At 42.9% G+C, this 20826-nt stretch overlaps 6 non-coding genes across 6 annotated transcripts; all 6 read left to right on the top strand.

Moving 5' to 3' along the window:
• The first annotated feature begins 866 nt into the window (after positions 1-866).
• Positions 867-1049, top strand: LOC140302711 (U2 spliceosomal RNA). The gene has a single exon (XR_011915154.1). It is a non-coding gene; the product is annotated as a U2 spliceosomal RNA (small nuclear RNA).
• Positions 1050-1460: 411 nt separating this feature from the next.
• Positions 1461-1573, top strand: LOC140302639 (U5 spliceosomal RNA). The gene has a single exon (XR_011915091.1). It is a non-coding gene; the product is annotated as a U5 spliceosomal RNA (small nuclear RNA).
• A 2200-nt stretch (positions 1574-3773) lies between these two features.
• LOC140302710 (U2 spliceosomal RNA) lies at positions 3774-3956 on the top strand. The gene has a single exon (XR_011915153.1). It is a non-coding gene; the product is annotated as a U2 spliceosomal RNA (small nuclear RNA).
• A 411-nt stretch (positions 3957-4367) lies between these two features.
• On the top strand, positions 4368-4480 carry LOC140302603 (U5 spliceosomal RNA). Its single transcript, XR_011915057.1, has one exon. It is a non-coding gene; the product is annotated as a U5 spliceosomal RNA (small nuclear RNA).
• Positions 4481-19205: 14725 nt separating this feature from the next.
• Positions 19206-19388, top strand: LOC140302707 (U2 spliceosomal RNA). Its single transcript, XR_011915151.1, has one exon. It is a non-coding gene; the product is annotated as a U2 spliceosomal RNA (small nuclear RNA).
• A 411-nt stretch (positions 19389-19799) lies between these two features.
• On the top strand, positions 19800-19912 carry LOC140302602 (U5 spliceosomal RNA). The gene has a single exon (XR_011915056.1). It is a non-coding gene; the product is annotated as a U5 spliceosomal RNA (small nuclear RNA).
• The last annotated feature ends 914 nt before the right edge of the window (positions 19913-20826 follow it).

Here is a 20826-nt window from a genome sequence, read left to right as displayed (position 1 = left end):
TACCTTTTATAATACATTTTTCAGCAATTATGGTCGGAGATTCACACCTACTCACAGCCGAACAACTCCGCTCCCGCATTTGATGATGTATAGTCGGGCATTCTCACCCTTTCTCATCAGCTTTTTGCAAATTATGATCTGACATTCACACCTACTTACAGTCGAACAGCTCTGCTCCCGCTTATGATTATGTTTGGATGGATATTCAAACCTTTTCTTAACTGCTTTTTAGAAACTTTGGTCGGGCGTTCACACCTTCTTGCAGCCGAACACCTCCGCTTCCGCATTTCATGGTGTATAGTCGGGCATTCTCACCCTTTCTCATCAGCTTTTTACAAATTATGGTCGGACATTCACACCTACTTGCAGCCGAATACTTCCGCTCCACCTTTTAGTGATGTATGGTTGGCATTTGCACCTTATCTTACCTTCTTTTTATACTGATTGCTGAAGATTAAGTTGTTCTTTCTAAAACTACAAAATTTTTTTAATTGTTCAAACTCGATTTGAAGTGGATAAATAAGGAGGACAAACGGTTTTAAGTCAGGCTGATAGAAGGAATTAATTTTATAGCAAAATCTGTATTTCGTCATATGTCGAGAGATGCTTATTGCTGAAGAAGTTTTTTCTCATTCTACAAAGTACAACGTTGTATCAGTTAAGTCTGGCCTGGGTAAAACACTGATGGGTATTTCTGACATGCAATCATGAGGCTTTCCATCTGTGGGGTAGGTAGCAGTGTGGATGGATTAAGTGTAGCACATCTCTCGACAACAAGGTGTGGCTGTGAAAGAAGAACAGTTATGTAGGAGAGATGTCTGGTAAAGATATTTTGTTAAGTAACCATATCACAGCCACTGTATGAGGTACCTTAAGTGTTAATGGGTGAAATAACACCATAAAGACTCAGTTTAATATCTGATATGTCCTCTATACGAGGACTACATATTAAATGGATTTTTAGCAATAGGAGTTGAAAAAGGAGCTTGCTCCGTTCACTCCAAGCATCGACCCGGTACTGCAGTGCCACTGGGAACGGTGCGCTCTTCTCTGCTCTTGTGCAAAAGCAAACAGCGGTGCAGGATGGAAGTTTCAGGGAGCCCAAGATGAAACTTTCTTTTAATCTGCTGAGAAAAGAGAGTGAATGCGAAGTGGACTTTAACACGACTCTGGGAGCGAGCCGATTGCGGGCTAACCGGGAGAATTGCTTGAAAGAAACGCGACACCGAATGAGCGGTCAGAACAAAGCCTCAATACGGTGTTCCCGTGGTGTTTGTGGCTGCCTTGTCTTTTGCACAGAGTAAAAGACAAGGCAGCCATCGAATAGGGCCCGATTGTTCCTACTTGGTCAGCCGAGGAGCAAGGGGGGGGAGCAAGCGTCTCAACCAAGCAAAGCTCACCATGGGGAAGGTGGCTATGCCAACTAGCCTGATGCCCTGCTCCCGCAGTGATGGATAATCGTACTCTGGTTTCTCTTCATAACGTACAAGTCTTTCGCCTTTTACTAAACATTTCCGTGGAGAGCAGCACTAATGAGTTGTTTCTAATTTTGGCAGGCTTTACCTTTGCGGGTGAAGCCCTTTCTGTCTGTGAAAAAGAAATCTTGTTACTGTGCAGAGTGACTTCTCTGAGTAGAGTTGCCTTACTTGTTGCGACTGTGCCGATGTTGCTTGATTGGTGCTCGCTGGAGCGTGCGGGAGTGCAAAGTTATGCTATTTAAGGGCTGAAGAGTGCTCAGTGCAGCGGGTGGGCGGAGGTGCAAAGTGACACTCTGGCCACCTATGGCCATAAAAAGAACACCGCTACAAGTGCGCATTGTGCCAGGAAGGGCCCTCGGACGTGAACCAGTGGACAGTTATTGCTTCTCTGCCTTCTGCTATTGCTTGGACCTTTTTTTCGTGTGACTCCGGCTCCTTCGTCCGAGTGAGCACAGAGGCGATGCTTCTTTGTGGCTGCGTCCTTGGCCTGCAGCCTCTTGGGCTGTTGCTACTGCCATCTGGATCACAGCCACGGGGGGAATCTGCTTGTGCCTTCTTACCAGCAAGTTTCTTGAGGTCCATATGGCGTCTTTGATGGCGGCCAGGGTGAGCCACCTTTTGACAAATGAGATTAACCAAGTTAAAATTGCTTTGTCCTTCATATTTATCAATGTCTAGATCGACTTCAACAAAGAAAAACATTGTATTTTGCAGTAGAAGAAAGTGCAACACTGAAGGACGAGGAATCCGAGAATAAGCTTCTTTTCATACGTTCTGCACGATTTGGGATTTTATGTATAAAATGAATTCCTTCACTCAAACCAAGTGGAAACTGCTTTGTCCTTCATATTTATCAATGTCTAGATCGATTTCAACAAAGAAAAACGTTGAGGACATTCACACCTACTTGCAGTTGAACAGCTCTGCTCCCGCTTTTGATTATGTTTGGTTGGATATTCGAACCTTTTCTTAACTGCTTTTTACAAACTTTGGTCGGACATTCACACCTTCTTGCAGCCGAACACCTCCGCTTCCGCTTTTGATGGTATATATTCGGGCATTCGAACCTTTTCTTACCCGTTTTTTGCAAACTATGGTCGGCCATTCACAGCTTCCTCTCCACCATACTTGTATGGTGGGATATTCACACCCACTTTTTTTCACCGCATTTCATAGATTATGGTTGGAAATTCTCAACCACTCTCATCCGTAGACCTCTCCTCCCGCTTTTGTTAATATATTTGAACTTTAGTTGGACATTCACACCTTCTTGCAGCTGAACCACCTCCTCTTCCCTGTTTTGATCATGTATGGTCTGGCAATACTACCTTTTCTCACCCGTTTGTGAGTAATTATGGCTGGACATTCCCACCTACTTGCAGCCGAACACCACCTCTCCCGCTTTTGATGATGTATCGACCGGCATTCTTACCTTTTATAATACATTTTTCAGCAATTATGGTCGGAGATTCACACCTACTCACAGCCGAACAACTCCGCTCCCGCATTTGATGATGTATAGTCGGGCATTCTCACCCTTTCTCATCAGCTTTTTGCAAATTATGATCTGACATTCACACCTACTTACAGTCGAACAGCTCTGCTCCCGCTTATGATTATGTTTGGATGGATATTCAAACCTTTTCTTAACTGCTTTTTAGAAACTTTGGTCGGGCGTTCACACCTTCTTGCAGCCGAACACCTCCGCTTCCGCATTTCATGGTGTATAGTCGGGCATTCTCACCCTTTCTCATCAGCTTTTTACAAATTATGGTCGGACATTCACACCTACTTGCAGCCGAATACTTCCGCTCCACCTTTTAGTGATGTATGGTTGGCATTTGCACCTTATCTTACCTTCTTTTTATACTGATTGCTGAAGATTAAGTTGTTCTTTCTAAAACTACAAAATTTTTTTAATTGTTCAAACTCGATTTGAAGTGGATAAATAAGGAGGACAAACGGTTTTAAGTCAGGCTGATAGAAGGAATTAATTTTATAGCAAAATCTGTATTTCGTCATATGTCGAGAGATGCTTATTGCTGAAGAAGTTTTTTCTCATTCTACAAAGTACAACGTTGTATCAGTTAAGTCTGGCCTGGGTAAAACACTGATGGGTATTTCTGACATGCAATCATGAGGCTTTCCATCTGTGGGGTAGGTAGCAGTGTGGATGGATTAAGTGTAGCACATCTCTCGACAACAAGGTGTGGCTGTGAAAGAAGAACAGTTATGTAGGAGAGATGTCTGGTAAAGATATTTTGTTAAGTAACCATATCACAGCCACTGTATGAGGTACCTTAAGTGTTAATGGGTGAAATAACACCATAAAGACTCAGTTTAATATCTGATATGTCCTCTATACGAGGACTACATATTAAATGGATTTTTAGCAATAGGAGTTGAAAAAGGAGCTTGCTCCGTTCACTCCAAGCATCGACCCGGTACTGCAGTGCCACTGGGAACGGTGCGCTCTTCTCTGCTCTTGTGCAAAAGCAAACAGCGGTGCAGGATGGAAGTTTCAGGGAGCCCAAGATGAAACTTTCTTTTAATCTGCTGAGAAAAGAGAGTGAATGCGAAGTGGACTTTAACACGAATCTGGGAGCGAGCCAATTGCGGGCTAACCGGGAGAATTGCTTGAAAGAAACGCGACACCGAATGAGCGGTCAGAACAAAGCCTCAATACGGTGTTCCCGTGGTGTTTGTGGCTGCCTTGTCTTTTGCACAGAGTAAAAGACAAGGCAGCCATCGAATAGGGCCCGATTGTTCCTACTTGGTCAGCTGAGGAGAAAGGGGGGGGAGCAAGCATCTCAACCAAGCAAAGCCTACCATGGGGAAGGTGGCTATGCCAACTAGCCTGATGCCCTGCTCCCGCAGTGATGGATAATCGTACTCTGGTTTCTCTTCATAACGTACAAGTCTTTCGCCTTTTACTAAACACTTCCGTGGAGAGCAGCACTAATGAGTTGTTTCTAATTTTGGCAGGCTTTACCTTTGCGGGTGAAGCCCTTTCTGTCTGTGAAAAAGAAATCTTGTTACTGTGCAGAGTGACTTCTCTGAGTAGAGTTGCCTTACTTGTTGCGACTGTGCCGATGTTGCTTGAATGGTGCTCGCTGGAGCGTGCGGGAGTGCAAAGTTATGCCATTTAAGGGCTGAAGAGTGCTCAGTGCAGCGGGTGGGCGGAGGTGCAAAGTGACACTCTGGCCACCTATGGCCATAAAAAGAACAATGCTACAAGTGCGCATTGTGCCAGGAAGGGCCCTCGGACGTGAACCAGTGGACAGTTATTGCTTCTCTGCCTTCTGCTATTGCTTGGACCTTTTTTTCGTGTGACTCCGGCTCCCTCGTCCGAGTGAGCACAGAGGCGATGCTTCTTTGTGGCTGCGTCCTTGGCCTGCAGCCTCTTGGGCTGTTGCTACTGCCATCTGGATCACAGCCACGGGGGGAATCTGCTTGTGCCTTCTTACCAGCAAGTTTCTTGAGGTCCATATGGCGTCTTTGATGGCGGCCAGGGTGAGCCACCTTTTGACAAATTCCTCTTTCCTGAGGTTCTGATTTTGACTCACCCCATAAAGCACCAGTTGTGCTGACAGGACCTCTCTTGCTGGTAAGTACGGGAAATTTAAGGAGTCGGCTGTTGCCCACAAGTCCACAGCAGCACTGCACTCCCAGAAGAAATGCCTCACCGTCTCAGGCGCGCCACAACCTGGACGGGGGCAGGTGGCCGTCGCCGACATACCCCTGGAGTGCATGACCTGACTGGGAGAATCTCGTGAGCCACCATCCATGACAAATCCCAAAGTCTGTTCAGAAGAGCTGAAAGGTTCACACTGCGCCAAACTGTTGAGGGCTCGCCAAGAGTGAGCCCAAGCACTGGACTCACTGGGGCCTGCTCCTGCACAACAGAGAGCAAAGATCGATGGCACGTTAAAACTTGTACATCTTCTTGTTCTAAATTAAAATGGTTTAAAATTGTCTTTATAAAAGCATAACTTTTTGTTAGATTAAAAGACACAGGTACTTTCAGGTCTGATGGTAAAAGTCGTAATCTTCTCATGTAGGCCCCCATCCATAATCTTGCCATTGCAGCTGCCGCTGGGTTTTTGGATGGGTTAATTGCACACTTTAATTGGACAGAGGTAAAGAGACTTCCTAAAAACAAATACAGATCTGGTACTGCTTTCCCTCCCTTCACTTTTGGCTTCTTCAGTACTTCCCTCCTCAACCTTTCCCATTTGGAGTTCCATAAAAAATAAAAGATGGATCGTTCCAGGTCTAAAATAATTTATTTTTAGAATAAGTAAATGAATAAAGTTTTGTCTAGCAGGTCAAATATGTGCAAAATACAATCAACAGGGCAATCTAAGACCAAAACGAAGATAATTCCCTAAGCCAGTGTATCTTTTTCAACATATTTGTTTGGATTTCATTATTTCATTATTGTGTAGATTTCATTGAACTAAATTAATGTTAAGGGAAACGATTCTGCTCAGTGACAACAGAGGTTTTTACCAAATGGACTGAAATATTTCCATGTGCACAAGCCGATGCACTCTCAGTAGCAAAAGCACGGGTAAAATAAATCATTTCTAGATTTGAAATTCCTGAAAAGATCTTCAGTGATAATTTGACACACTGTGTAAACAACGTCATCTCACTGATGGCAAAGAACTTAAAATAGACCTTAGAAACGACTGTGCATATCATCCACAATCAGCAGGTTTCGTGGAGAGACACAATGGAATAATTAAGTCAAGACTGAAAAAAATCATGGAAGAAATGGGAAATATTGGGTTTACTGTTTACCATCCTAAAAATGCATCCTCCAACTAGCACAAGATGAACTCCATTTGAGAAAAGGTATGGAAGACCATTTGTACTCCCACAGTCAAAACACAGTCATCAACTGACATGATGAAGAAAAAAAGAAAAAGAGAAGAAACCTTAGCAGTATACAAATATTAACAAGTAGAGAGATCTCTTCTGTTTAGTCTGTTCCAGGTGAACCGGTGAAGGAATCTCTGAAGACAGTAAAACCCGGGGACTGGATCATCATCAAAGTGATAAAGAAAAAGAACTGGTCCAGCCCAATGGGGGGAAGGTCCATTTCAGGTACTACTTACATCACCCACAGCAGCTGAAGGACTTCTTGGATTCACTTATCACATTGTACCACGACCTTCAGAAGTAGGGAAAGATTATTTACCCACCACTGTTTTCTGAGGCAAAAGTCTGACTACAAAGGGGAATTCTCTCAACAGGAGGGGGTTCATCTCAACCTCAGTGAAGAAAACAACGGCTAACATGAGAACATAGGGTGTGACTAAAATAACCATACAGAGTACCACCACTGTCCCCTTGACATAGAAAGTGCCACACTAGTAATAACATTTATTTAAACTTGGAGATAAATGGAGAAAATAATCTCATATACAATAGCTGAGACAAAAAAAAACAAAAAACTTTTGAAGACACGATTAAAACAACATTTAGAACATACAATAAGCTTAAAAGGAGTGACAAAGCTGCGACTGCGAAGGCATAGAAGTCTAATTAAAAACAGGAGCAGTAGGACAGACTTTTCTGAAATCTGAGTAAGCTCTGGGAATAAAATTTAGATAATGATCAGACTTGGCCTTTCTTATTTCTGCTGTACCTTTATTTCTAAGCTTCCTAAAAGCAAGGCAATGACCCGGGTCCCTCATATGCCCAGCTAGCATCCAAGGTTTATTTATTTTTTAAGTAAAGAAGACAGTTCTGACGAAAGCCAGGGACTAGACCTGTTCTAAGTTCTATACTTTTTAAAAGGGGCGTGTTTATCAACTATGGAATTAGAAGATTTACAAAAATGGTCAAGTGCTAGATCTTCATCTGGGATTTTAACAGTGTCATGAGTATAACTATTCAACAGATCAGTTAAAAAAAAATCCTGCTCATGGAGATGTTTCAGGATCTGGATACCAAGCGTGGACCTAATGTTTTCATTTTTGCAATTCTGATACAGGCTATTGAGCAGTGATAACTAACACCAAGTTCAGATACTGCAGATTTTCTACCTTTGATTTGTTAAGATTGAGCCAATCAGGGACAACCTTGAAGGATCTCTTAAGATTGGTTTTGTAGGATCAGTAATTACCTGAGAAAGGTTGATATTGGTACACACCTTTTTTAAATGATCAGAGGCAGAGTTCAACTTGTTTAAATTAAAATTGCCACACAGAGATTGGGTTTAGGCCACATGCACACAGAATGACATCAACAAATATAAGAAATATTAAACATTTACACATAGATTTTTGAATACATGTAGAGGAATGATACTTTGAAATGTGCTCATTGCGGAGTTATGATGAGTTGAGTAATGAACTATTCTGGGAAAGAGGTTCTATTCCCAGCATCATGATGGACACTCCTGATATAGAAGGTTTCGCTAACGCATTGGAATTGTTGTACTATTTTCATATGCATGTGCAATGAAGAATTGCTTGCTGCTGATAAATGCAAAGAAGAACAGCTTACACATAGATGCTCACATATAGGCTGCTGAATGCAACGAAGACCTGCTTATCCAGTAAAGTTCAATGTCAATGTGTAATATTCAATTAGGATTTGCAAAACAGTGAAGTTAAACAATGAATGGGTCCATAGTCGGTATGACAAGACTAAAGGAATATTTACCTGGGTGTACGTTCAAACAGAGATGAGAAAATTGCGATAAATAATTGTTTGTTTGTTTGTTAGTATGTATATGAATGTTATGTGTATAAACTGTGTTGAGTTGTAGTTACTCAGTAGTGTCTCAGTGAAACAACCGACGGGGGAAGCCTTGCGGTGACAACAAAAGCAGTGTTTTACTGATCAGTCAAGTTGCTCCAGTGTACTCCATACAAACTGGTTGGTTACTGAAGGGATAGAAAATGGGGAATACTTGTTTTAAAGCAAACAAGGAATTAGATGGGAAAAATACATGTTTTAACGGGACCCAGACAATATTAAATACTCAGACAGATGGGAGAAGAAGTGTAGTTTTGTAGGAAATCACAAAATTATTACATAAAATTAGTGAAATCAATTGAAGAATGCCTTTCTGAAGAGCTGTTTACCACAGATGAGCAGCTTTGCGACCAAGCACATTGTAGATCGCTTTACTGCCAAAATGATCTAATTTAATGGATTGGTTTAGACATGCATAACAGCATTTTAAGAACAAAGAGAGAAACAAAAAGGGACAACGCTTCATGGTGGAAGGTGATGTATAAATAACTGTGTATATGATGAAGGAGAGACCATTTGAGCACCACAGCCATTTCGCAGCACAGGGACAGCAGTCCAAGTTAAAGGATCTCCCACGTGGTATCACCTGTCACACTGTGTCAAGGCATCAAAAGAAGAAAAAATCACCAAACTCAAGGACAAAGAGACGAAGACTCCGGTGAACGAAGAGAGAGGACTGACAAACCAGAAATACAAAAGGATGCTCGATATCAAGATCCAAAAGAAGAGGCTAACAATGCCACGAACACTTACGATGCTGGGAATGATGCCAGCAATGAACAGAGAAGAAGATTCAGTGTCATCAATCTGCAACACGTGCCTCTAATGAGGGGGTGAATATAGAATCCTCAACGATTACAACGTCTCTGGGAACTGTGACAACAACAAGGTTTAAACCATTTTGATATATATTGTAACCTATTGGCAAAGGACTAGTGCTGAAAATGAGGTAAATCTAATCCACCACTGTCCTTGGTCTTCTGTAGGGTTTTTAAACTAAGGGTTTGTTTTTCCACAGAAATTTGGAGATGCATGAATCTAGTGACTTAAACCAAGTAGCAGATGGTTTTATGGGGATCATTGAGAACAAATAGTTAACTTTTGGTAGTATCATCATTTTAATGGTTGTAACTCTCCCCATAAGTGATATAGGTAAGGACTTCCAACGAGAGAGCTCGTCCTCTATTCTCTTTAATAATTGCACATAATTTAGCTTTGTTAGCTCTGAGAGCCTGGAGGAAATGTTTATGCCTAAATATCTAATATTTCCCGACTGTAAAGTGATCGCAGGTATATTCTGGACCCTACAGTTAATGGGCAGAACTGTGGTCTTAGACCAGTTGATAGAGTAGTCACAAAGTGCAGAGAATTTATTTATGAGTGTGATCGTGTGAGTGAGAGACATCTGTGAGTTCTGAAGGAAAAGTAATACATCATCAGCATAAAGACTTATTTTATGCTCAATATTTTGGGGTTGGATGCCTTTAATATTTCTATCTTGTCTGATAGCAGCTGCTAAAGGTTTGATGAAAATAGCAAAAAGTGAGGGAGAAAGTTGGTAACCCTGTCTTGTACCTCTCTGCAGACTGAAGCTTGGAGAAGTTTGATCATTTGTCCTGACACTTGCATTTGGGGAGCTATATAATATCCTTATCCAGTTGATGAAGTGTGACACAAACCCGAATTTGTTTAATGTTGCGAATAAAAATTTCCAGTTCACTCCATCAAATGCTTTTTCTGCATCTAGAGAGGCGATTATGGTTTCCAAGTTGTTGATGGTAGAATAGTCTATGAGAAAAAGCGGGTGAGAAAAGGTGCGAATGTCCAACCATACATGATCAAAAGCAGGAGTTGATGTGTTCGGCTACAAGAAGGTTTGAATGCCCGACCATAGTTTGTAAAAAGCGGGTAAGAAAAGGTTCAAATGCCCGAACATACACCATCAAAAGAGGGAGCGGAGGTGTTCCGCTGTAAGAAGGTGTGAATGTCTGACCGTAGATGGTAAAAAGCGGGTAAGAAAAGGTTAAAATATCCGACTGTACACAATCAATAGCGGGAGAGGAGTTTTTCGGCTAAAAGAAGGTGTGAAAGTCCGACCATGGTTTGTAAAAAGCGGGTAAGAAAAGGTTTGAATGCCCGAATATACACCATCAAAAGCGGAAGCGGAGGTGTTCGGCTGCAAGAAGGTGTGAACGTCCGACCAAAGTTTGTAAAACGCAGTTAAGAAAAGGTTCGAATATCCAACCAAACATAATCAAAAGCGGGAGCAGAGCTGTTCAACTGCAAGTAGGTGTGAATGTCAGATCATAATTTGCAAAAAGCTGATGAGAAAGGGTGAGAATGCCCGACTATACACCATCAAATGCGGGAGCGGAGTTGTTCGGCTGTGAGTAGGTGTGAATCTCCGACCATAATTGCTGAAAAATGTGTTATAAAAGGTAAGAATGCCGGTCCACACATCATCAAAAGCGAGAGAGGTGGTGTTCGGCTGCAAGTAGGTGTGAATGTCCGACTAAAGTTCAAATATATTAACAAAAGCGGGAGGAGAGGTCTTCGGATGAGAGTGGTTGAGAATTTCCAACCATAATCTATAAAATGCGGGGGAAAAAAAAGTGTGATAGAACACTAAAAGGTGGAGCGGAAGTGTTCGGCTGCAAGAAGGTGTGAATGTCCGACTATATTTGGTGAAAAGCAGGTGAAGCAAGGTCTGAATGCCCAACCTTACATCATCAAAAGCGAGATCAGAGGTGTTTGGCTGCAAGAAGGCCATAGTTTTGCCATAAGCGGGTAAGGTGCGAATGACCGACTAAATATAAACAAAAGTGGGGGCGGAGGACTTCGGATGCAAGTGGGTGTGAATATCTCACCATACAAGTATGGTGGAGAGGAAGCTGTGAATGGCCGACCATAGTTTGCGAAAAGCGGGTGAGAAAAGGTGCAAATGTCCAACCATACATGATCAAAACAGGTAGCGGAGGTGTTTTGTTGCGACAAGGTGTGAATGTCCACCCATAATTAATGAAAAGCGGGCAACAAGTAGGTTCGAATGCCCAACCATACATCATCAAAAGCAGGAGTGGATGTGTTCGGCTACAAGAAGGTTTGAATGTCCGAGCATAGTTCGTAAAAAGCGGGTAAGAAAAGATTCGAATGCCCGAACGTACACCATCAAAAGAGGGAGCGGGGGTGTTCCGCTGTAAGAGGGTGTGAATGTCCGACCATAGTTGGTAAAAAGCGGGTAAGAAAATGTTAAAATACCCGACTGTACACAATCAAAAGAGGCAGCGGAGTTGTTCAGCTAAGAGAAGGTGTGAATGTCCGACCATGGTTTGTAAAAAGCGGGTAAGAAAAGGTTCGAATGCCCGAACGTACACCATCAAAAGAGGGAGCGGAGGTGTTCCGCTGTAAGAGGGTGTGAATGTCCGACCATAGTTGGTAAAAAGCGGGTAAGAAAATGTTAAAATACCCGACTGTACACAATCAAAAGAGGCAGCGGAGTTGTTCAGCTAAGAGAAGGTGTGAATGTCCGACCATGGTTTGTAAAAAGCGGGTAAGAAAAGGTTCGTATGCCCGAATATACACCATCAAAAACGGAAGCGGAGGTGTTCAGCTTCAAGAAGGTGTGAACGTCCGACCAAAGGTTGTAAAAAGCAGTTAAGAAAAGGTTCGAATATCCAACCAAACATAATCAAAAGCGGGAGCAGAGCTGTTCGACTGCAAGTAGGTGTGAATGTAAGATCATAATTTGCAAAAAGCTGATGAGAAAAGGTGAGAATTCCTGACTATACACCATCAAATGCGGGAGCGGAGTTGTTCGGCTGTGAGAAGGTGTGAATCTCCGACCATAATTGTTGAAAAATGTGTTAGAAAAGGTAAGAATGCCGGTCCATCCATCATCAAAAGCGATAGAGGTGGTGTTCAGCTGCAAGTAGGTGTGAATGTCCAGCCATAATTACTCACAAACGGGTGAGAAAAGGTAGTATTGCCAGATCATACATGATCAAAACAGGGAGCGGAGGTGGTTCAGCTGCAAGAAGGTGTGAATGTCCGACTAAAGTTCAAATAGATTAACAAAAGCGAGAGGAGAGGTCTTCGGATAAGAGTGGTTGAGAATTTCCAATCATAACATATGAAATGCTGTGAAAAAAAAGGTGTGATAAAACACTAAAAGGTGAAGCGGAAGTGTTCGGCTGCAAGAAGGTGTGAATGTCCGACTATATTTGGTGAAAAGCAGGTGAAGCAAGGTCTGAATGCCCAACCTTACATCATCAAAAGCGAGATCAGAGGTGTTTGGCTGCAAGAAGGCCATAGTTTGCCATAAGCGGGTAAGGTGCGAATGACCGACTAAATATAAACAAAAGTTGGGGCGGAGGACTTCGGATGCAAGTGGGTGTGAATATCTCACCATACAAGTATGGTGGAGAGGAAGCTGTGAATGGCCGACCATAGTTTGCGAAAAGCGGGTGAGAAAAGGTGCAAATGTCCAACCATACATGATCAAAACAGGTAGCGGAGGTGTTTGGTTGCGACAAGGTGTGAATGTCCACCCATAATTAATGAAAAGCGGGCAACAAGTAGGTTCGAATGCCCAACCATACATCATCAAAAGCAGGAGTGGATGTGTTCGGCTACAAGGTTTGAATGTCCGAGCATAGTTCGTAAAAAGCGGGTAAGAAAAGATTCGAATGCCCGAACATACACCATCAAAAGAGGGAGCGGAGGTGTTCCGCTGTAAGAGGGTGTGAATGTCCGACCATAGTTGGTAAAAAGCGGGTAAGAAAATGTTAAAATACCCAACTGTACACAATCAAAAGAGGCAGCGGAGTTGATCAGCTAAGAGAAGGTGTGAATGTCCGACCATAGTTTGTAAAAAGCGGGTAAGAAAAGGTTCGTATGCCCGAATATACACCATCAAAAACGGAAGCGGAGGTGTTCAGCTTCAAGAAGGTGTGAACGTCCGACCAAAGGTTGTAAAAAGCAGTTAAGAAAAGGTTCGAATATCCAACCAAACATAATCAAAAGCGGGAGCAGAGCTGTTCGACTGCAAGTAGGTGTGAATGTCAGATCATAAATTGCAAAAAGCTGATGAGAAAAGGTGAGAATTCCTGACTATACACCATCAAATGCGGGAGCGGAGTTGTTCGGCTGTGAGAAGCTGTGAATCTCCGACCATAATTGTTGAAAAATGTGTTAGAAAAGGTAAGAATGCCGGTCCATCCATCATCAAAAGCGAGAGAGGTGGTGTTCGGCTGCAAGTAGGTGTGAATGTCCAGCCATAATTACTCACAAACGGGTGAGAAAAGGTAGTATTGCCAGACCATACATGATCAAAACAGGGAAGCGGAGTTGTTCGGCTACTAAAAGGTGTGAAAGTCCGACCATGGTTTCTAAAAAGCGGGTAAGACAAGGTGTGAATGCCCGACAATGTATGATCAAAAGAGGGAGCGGAGGTGTTCAGCAGCAAGAAGGTCTGAATGTCCATCGATAATTGCTAGAAAACATGAAAGAAAATTTTCGAATATCAAACCGCGCATGATCATAAACAGGAGAGGAGGTGTTCAGCTGCAAGAAGGTGTGAATGTCCACCCATAATTACTGAAAAATGGGTAAGACAAGGTGCCAATGCCCGAACATACACGATCAAAAGAGGGAGCGGAGGTGTTCCGCTGTAAGAAGGTGTGAATGTCCAACCATAGTTGGTAAAAAGCGGGTAAGAAAAGGTTAAAATACCCGACTGTACACAATCAAAAGAGGGAGCGGAGTTGTTCAGCAAAGAGAAGGTGTGAAAGTCCGACCATGGTTTCTAAAAAGCGGGTAAGAAAAGGTTCGTATGCCCGAATATACACCATCAAAAGCGGAAGCGGAGGTGTTCGGCTGCAAGAAGGTGGGAATGTCCAGCCATAATTACTCACAAATGGGTAACAAAAGGTAGTATTGCCAGACAATACATGATCAAAACAGGGAGCGGAGGTGGTTCAGCTGCAAAAAGGTGTGAATGTTCGACTAAAGTTTGTAAAAAGCGGGTAAGACAAGGTTCGAATGCCCGACAATGTATGATCAAAAGAGGGAGTGGAGGTGTTCAGCTGCAAGAAGGTCTGAATGTCCATCAATAATTGCTGGAGAACATGAAAGAAAATTTTCGAAAATCAAACCGCACATGATCATAATTGGGAGAGGAGGTGTTCAGCTGCAAGAAGGTGTGAATGTCCACCCATAATTTCTGAAAAATGGGTAAAAAAAAAGTGCGAATGCCCAACCATACATCATCAAAAGCAGGAGTGGATGTGTTCGGCTAAAAGAAGGTGTGAACGTCCAACCAAAGTTTGTAAAAAGCAGTTAAGAACAGGTGCGAATATCCAACCAAACATAATCAAAAGCGGGAGCAGAGCTGTTCAACTGCAAGTAGGTGTGAATGTCAGATCATAATTTGCAAAAAGCTGATGAGAAAGGGTGAGAATGCCCGACTATACACCATCAAATGCGGGAGCGGAGTTGTTCGGCTGTGAGTAGGTGTGAATCTCCGACCATAATTGCTGAAAAATGTGTTATAAAAGGTAAGAATGCCGGTCCACACATCATCAAAAGCGAGAGAGGTGGTGTTCGGCTGCAAGTAGGTGTGAATGTCCGACTAAAGTTCAAATATATTAACAAAAGCGGGAGGAGAGGTCTTCGGATGAGAGTGGTTGAGAATTTCCAACCATAATCTATAAAATGCGGGGGAAAAAAAAGTGTGATAGAACACTAAAAGGTGGAGCGGAAGTGTTCGGCTGCAAGAAGGTGTGAATGTCCGACTATATTTGGTGAAAAGCAGGTGAAGCAAGGTCTGAATGCCCAACCTTACATCATCAAAAGCGAGATCAGAGGTGTTTGGCTGCAAGAAGGCCATAGTTTTGCCATAAGCGGGTAAGGTGCGAATGACCGACTAAATATAAACAAAAGTTGGGGCGGAGGACTTCGGATGCAAGTGGGTGTGAATATCTCACCATACAAGTATGGTGGAGAGGAAGCTGTGAATGGCCGACCATAGTTTGCGAAAAGCGGGTGAGAAAAGGTGCAAATGTCCAACCATACATGATTAAAACAGGGAGCGGAGGTGTTTGGCTGCGACAAGGTGTGAATGTCCACCCATAATTAATGAAAAGCGGGCAACAAGTAGGTTCAAATGCCCAACCATACATCATCAAAAGCAGGAGTGGATCTCTTCGGCTACAAGAAGGTTTGAATGTCCGAGCATAGTTTGTAGAAAACGGGTAAGAAAAGGTTCGAATGCCCGAACTTACACCATCAAAAGAGGGAGCGGAGGTGTTCCGCTGTAAGACGGTGTGAATGTCCGACCATAGTTGGTAAAAAGCGGGTAAGAAAAGGTTAAAATACCCGACTGTACACAATCAATAGAAGGGGGGGAATTGTTCGGCTACAAGAAGGTGTGAAAGTCCGACCATGGTTTGTAAAAAGCAGTTAAGAAAAGGTTCCAATATCCAACCAAACATAATCAATAGCGGGAGCAGAGCTGTTCGACTGCAAGTAGGTGTGAATGTCCACAACGTTGTTCTTTGTTGAAATCGATCTAGACATTGATAAATATGAAGGACAAAGCAGTTTCCACTTGGTTTGAGTGAAGGAATTCATTTTATAAAGAAAGACCTTCACACCTACTTGCAGTCGAACAGCTCTGCTCCCGCTTTTGATTATGTTTGGTTGGATATTCGAACATTTTCTTAACTGCTTTTTACAAACTTTGGTCGGACATTCACACCTTCTTGCAGCCGAACACCTCCGCTTCCGCTTTTGATGGTATATATTCGGGCATTCGAACCTTTTCTTACCCGTTTTTTGCAAACTATGGTCGGCCATTCACAGCTTCCTCTCCACCATACTTGTATGGTGGGATATTCACACCCACTTTTTTTCACCGCATTTCATAGATTATGGTTGGAAATTCTCAACCACTCTCATCCGTAGACCTCTCCTCCCGCTTTTGTTAATATATTTGAACTTTAGTTGGACATTCACACCTTCTTGCAGCTGAACCACCTCCGCTTCCCTGTTTTGATCATGTATGGTCTGGCAATACTACCTTTTCTCACCCGTTTGTGAGTAATTATGGCTGGACATTCACACCTACTTGCAGCCGAACACCACCTCTCTCGCTTTTGATGATGGATGGACCGGCAGTGGAAACTGCTTTGTCCTTCATATTTATCAATGTCTAAATCGATTTCAACAAAGAACAACGTTGTATTTTGCAGTATAGTAAATTGCAACACTGGAGGTTTAGGAATCCGAGAATAAGCTTCTTTTGATACGTTCTGCATGATTTGGGATTTTATGTATAAAATGAATTCCTTCACTCAAACCAAGTTAAAATTGCTTTGTCCTTCATATTTATCAATGTCTAGATCGACTTCAACAAAGAAAAACATTGTATTTTGCAGTAGAAGAAAGTGCAACACTGAAGGACGAGGAATCCGAGAATAAGCTTCTTTTCATACGTTCTGCACGATTTGGGATTTTATGTATAAAATGAATTCCTTCACTCAAACCAAGTGGAAACTGCTTTGTCCTTCATATTTATCAATGTCTGGATCGATTTCAACAAAGAAAAACGTTGAGGACATTCACACCTACTTGCAGTCGAACAGCTCTGCTCCCGCTTTTGATTATGTTTGGTTGGATATTCGAACATTTTCTTAACTGCTTTTTACAAACTTTGGTCGGACATTCACACCTTCTTGCAGCCGAACACCTCCGCTTCCGCTTTTGATGGTATATATTCGGGCATTCGAACCTTTTCTTACCCGTTTTTTGCAAACTATGGTCGGCCATTCACAGCTTCCTCTCCACCATACTTGTATGGTGGGATATTCACACCCACTTTTTTTCACCGCATTTCATAGATTATGGTTGGAAATTCTCAACCACTCTCATCCGTAGACCTCTCCTCCCGCTTTTGTTAATATATTTGAACTTTAGTTGGACATTCACACCTTCTTGCAGCTGAACCACCTCCGCTTCCCTGTTTTGATCATGTATGGTCTGGCAATACTACCTTTTCTCACCCGTTTGTGAGTAATTATGGCTGGACATTCACACCTACTTGCAGCCGAACACCACCTCTCTCGCTTTTGATGATGGATGGACCGGCATTCTTACCTTTTCTAACACATTTTTCAACAATTATGGTCGGAGATTCACACCTTCTCACAGCCGAACAACTCCGCTCCCGCATTTGATGGTGTATAGTCAGGAATTCTCACCTTTTCTCATCAGCTTTTTGCAATTTATGATCTGACATTCACACCTACTTGCAGTCGAACAGCTCTGCTCCCGCTTTTGATTATGTTTGGTTGGATATTCGAACCTTTTCTTAACTGCTTTTTACAACCTTTGGTCGGACGTTCACACCTTCTTGCAGCCGAACACCTCCGCTTCCGCTTTTGATGGTGTATATTCGGGCATACGAACGTTTTCTTACCCGCTTTTTACAAACCATGGTCGGACTTTCACACCTTCTCTTAGCTGAACAACTCCGCTCCCTCTTTTAATTGTGTACAGTCGGGTATTTTAACCTTTTCTTACCCGCTTTTTACCAACTATGGTCGGACATTCACACCTTCTTACAGCGGAACACCTCCGCTCCCTCTTTTGATGGTGTATGTTCGGGCATTGGCACCTTTTCTTACCCGCTTTTTACAAACTATGCTCGGACATTCAAACCTTCTTGCAGCTGAACACCTCCACTCCTGCTTATGATCATGTGCGGTTTGATTTTCGAAAAATTTCTTTAATTTTCTCTAGCAATTATTGAAGGACATTCAGACCTTCTTGCAGCTGAACACCTCCACTCCCTCTTTTGATCATACATTGTCGGGCATTCGCACCTTATCTTACCCGCTTTTTACAAACTTTAGTCGAACATTCACACCTTTTTGCAGCTGAACCACCTCCGCTCCCTGTTTTGATCATGTATGGTCTGGCAATACTACCTTTTCTTACCCATTTGTGAGTAATTATGGCTGGACATTCCCACCTACTTGCAGCCGAACACCACCTCTCCCGCTTTTGATGATGTATCGACCGGCATTCTTACCTTTTATAATACATTTTTCAGCAATTATGGTCGGAGATTCACACCTACTCACAGCCGAACAACTCCGCTCCCGCATTTGATGATGTATAGTCAGGCATTCTCACCCTTTCTCATCAGCTTTTTGCAAATTATGATCTGACATTCACACCTACTTACAGTTGAACAGCTCTGCTCCCGCTTATGATTATGTTTGGATGGATATTCAAACCTTTTCTTAACTGCTTTTTAGAAACTTTGGTTGGGCGTTCACACCTTCTTGCAGCCGAACACCTCCGCTTCCGCATTTCATGGTGTATAGTCGGGCATTCTCACCCTTTCTCATCAGCTTTTTACAAATTATGGTCGGACATTCACACCTACTTGCAGCCGAATACTTCCGCTCCACCTTTTAGTGATGTATGGTTGGCATTTGCACCTTTTCTTACCTTCTTTTTATACTGATTGCTGAAGATTAAGTTGTTCTTTCTAAAACTACAAAATTTTTTTAATTGTTCAAACTCGATTTGAAGTGGATAAATAAGGAGGACAAACGGTTTTAAGTCAGGCTGATAGAAGGAATTAATTTTATAGCAAAATCTGTATTTCGTCATATGTCGAGAGATGCTTATTGCTGAAGAAGTTTTTTCTCATTCTACAAAGTACAACGTTGTATCAGTTAAGTCTGGCCTGGGTAAAACACTGATGGGTATTTCTGACATGCAATCATGAGGCTTTCCATCTGTGGGGTAGGTAGCAGTGTGGATGGATTAAGTGTAGCACATCTCTCGACAACAAGGTGTGGCTGTGAAAGAAGAACAGTTATGTAGGAGAGATGTCTGGTAAAGATATTTTGTTAAGTAACCATATCACAGCCACTGTATGAGGTACCTTAAGTGTTAATGGGTGAAATAACACCATAAAGACTCAGTTTAATATCTGATATGTCCTCTATACGAGGACTACATATTAAATGGATTTTTAGCAATAGGAGTTGAAAAAGGAGCTTGCTCCGTTCACTCCAAGCATCGACCCGGTACTGCAGTGCCACTGGGAACGGTGCGCTCTTCTCTGCTCTTGTGCAAAAGCAAACAGCGGTGCAGGATGGAAGTTTCAGGGAGCCCAAGATGAAACTTTCTTTTAATCTGCTGAGAAAAGAGAGTGAATGCGAAGTGGACTTTAACACGACTCTGGGAGCGAGCCGATTGCGGGCTAACCGGGAGAATTGCTTGAAAGAAACGCGACACCGAATGAGCGGTCAGAACAAAGCCTCAATACGGTGTTCCCGTGGTGTTTGTGGCTGCCTTGTCTTTTGCACAGAGTAAAAGACAAGGCAGCCATCGAATAGGGCCCGATTGTTCCTACTTGGTCAGCCGAGGAGCAAGGGGGGGGAGCAAGCGTCTCAACCAAGCAAAGCTCACCATGGGGAAGGTGGCTATGCCAACTAGCCTGATGCCCTGCTCCCGCAGTGATGGATAATCGTACTCTGGTTTCTCTTCATAACGTACAAGTCTTTCGCCTTTTACTAAACACTTCCGTGGAGAGCAGCACTAATGAGTTGTTTCTAATTTTGGCAGGCTTTACCTTTGCGGGTGAAGCCCTTTCTGTCTGTGAAAAAGAAATCTTGTTACTGTGCAGAGTGACTTCTCTGAGTAGAGTTGCCTTACTTGTTGCGACTGTGCCGATGTTGCTTGATTGGTGCTCGCTGGAGCGTGCGGGAGTGCAAAGTTATGCTATTTAAGGGCTGAAGAGTGCTCAGTGCAGCGGGTGGGCGGAGGTGCAAAGTGACACTCTGGCCACCTATGGCCATAAAAAGAACACCGCTACAAGTGCGCATTGTGCCAGGAAGGGCCCTCGGACGTGAACCAGTGGACAGTTATTGCTTCTCTGCCTTCTGCTATTGCTTGGACCTTTTTTTCTTGTGACTCCGGCTCCTTCGTCCGAGTGAGCACAGAGGCGATGCTTCTTTGTGGCTGCGTCCTTGGCCTGCAGCCTCTTGGGCTGTTGCTACTGCCATCTGGATCACAGCCACGGGGGGAATCTGCTTGTGCCTTCTTACCAGCAAGTTTCTTGAGGTCCATATGGCGTCTTTGATGGCGGCCAGGGTGAGCCACCTTTTGACAAATGAGATTAACCAAGTTAAAATTGCTTTGTCCTTCATATTTATCAATGTCTAGATCGACTTCAACAAAGAAAAACATTGTATTTTGCAGTAGAAGAAAGTGCAACACTGAAGGACGAGGAATCCGAGAATAAGCTTCTTTTCATACGTTCTGCACGATTTGGGATTTTATGTATAAAATGAATTCCTTCACTCAAACCAAGTGGAAACTGCTTTGTCCTTCATATTTATCAATGTCTAGATCGATTTCAACAAAGAAAAACGTTGAGGACATTCACACCTACTTGCAGTCGAACAGCTCTGCTCCCGCTTTAGATTATGTTTGGTTGCATATTCGAACCTTTTCTTAACTGCTTTTTACAAACTTTGGTCGGACATTCACACCT

This window comes from Leuresthes tenuis, unplaced genomic scaffold (genome assembly GCF_036924035.1).
Source record: "Leuresthes tenuis unplaced genomic scaffold, fLeuTen1.0.hap1 SCAF_2, whole genome shotgun sequence".
NCBI lineage: Eukaryota > Metazoa > Chordata > Actinopteri > Atheriniformes > Atherinopsidae > Leuresthes > Leuresthes tenuis.
Note: the sequence above shows the minus strand (reverse complement) of the source record. Positions and strands in the feature narration are given on the sequence as shown.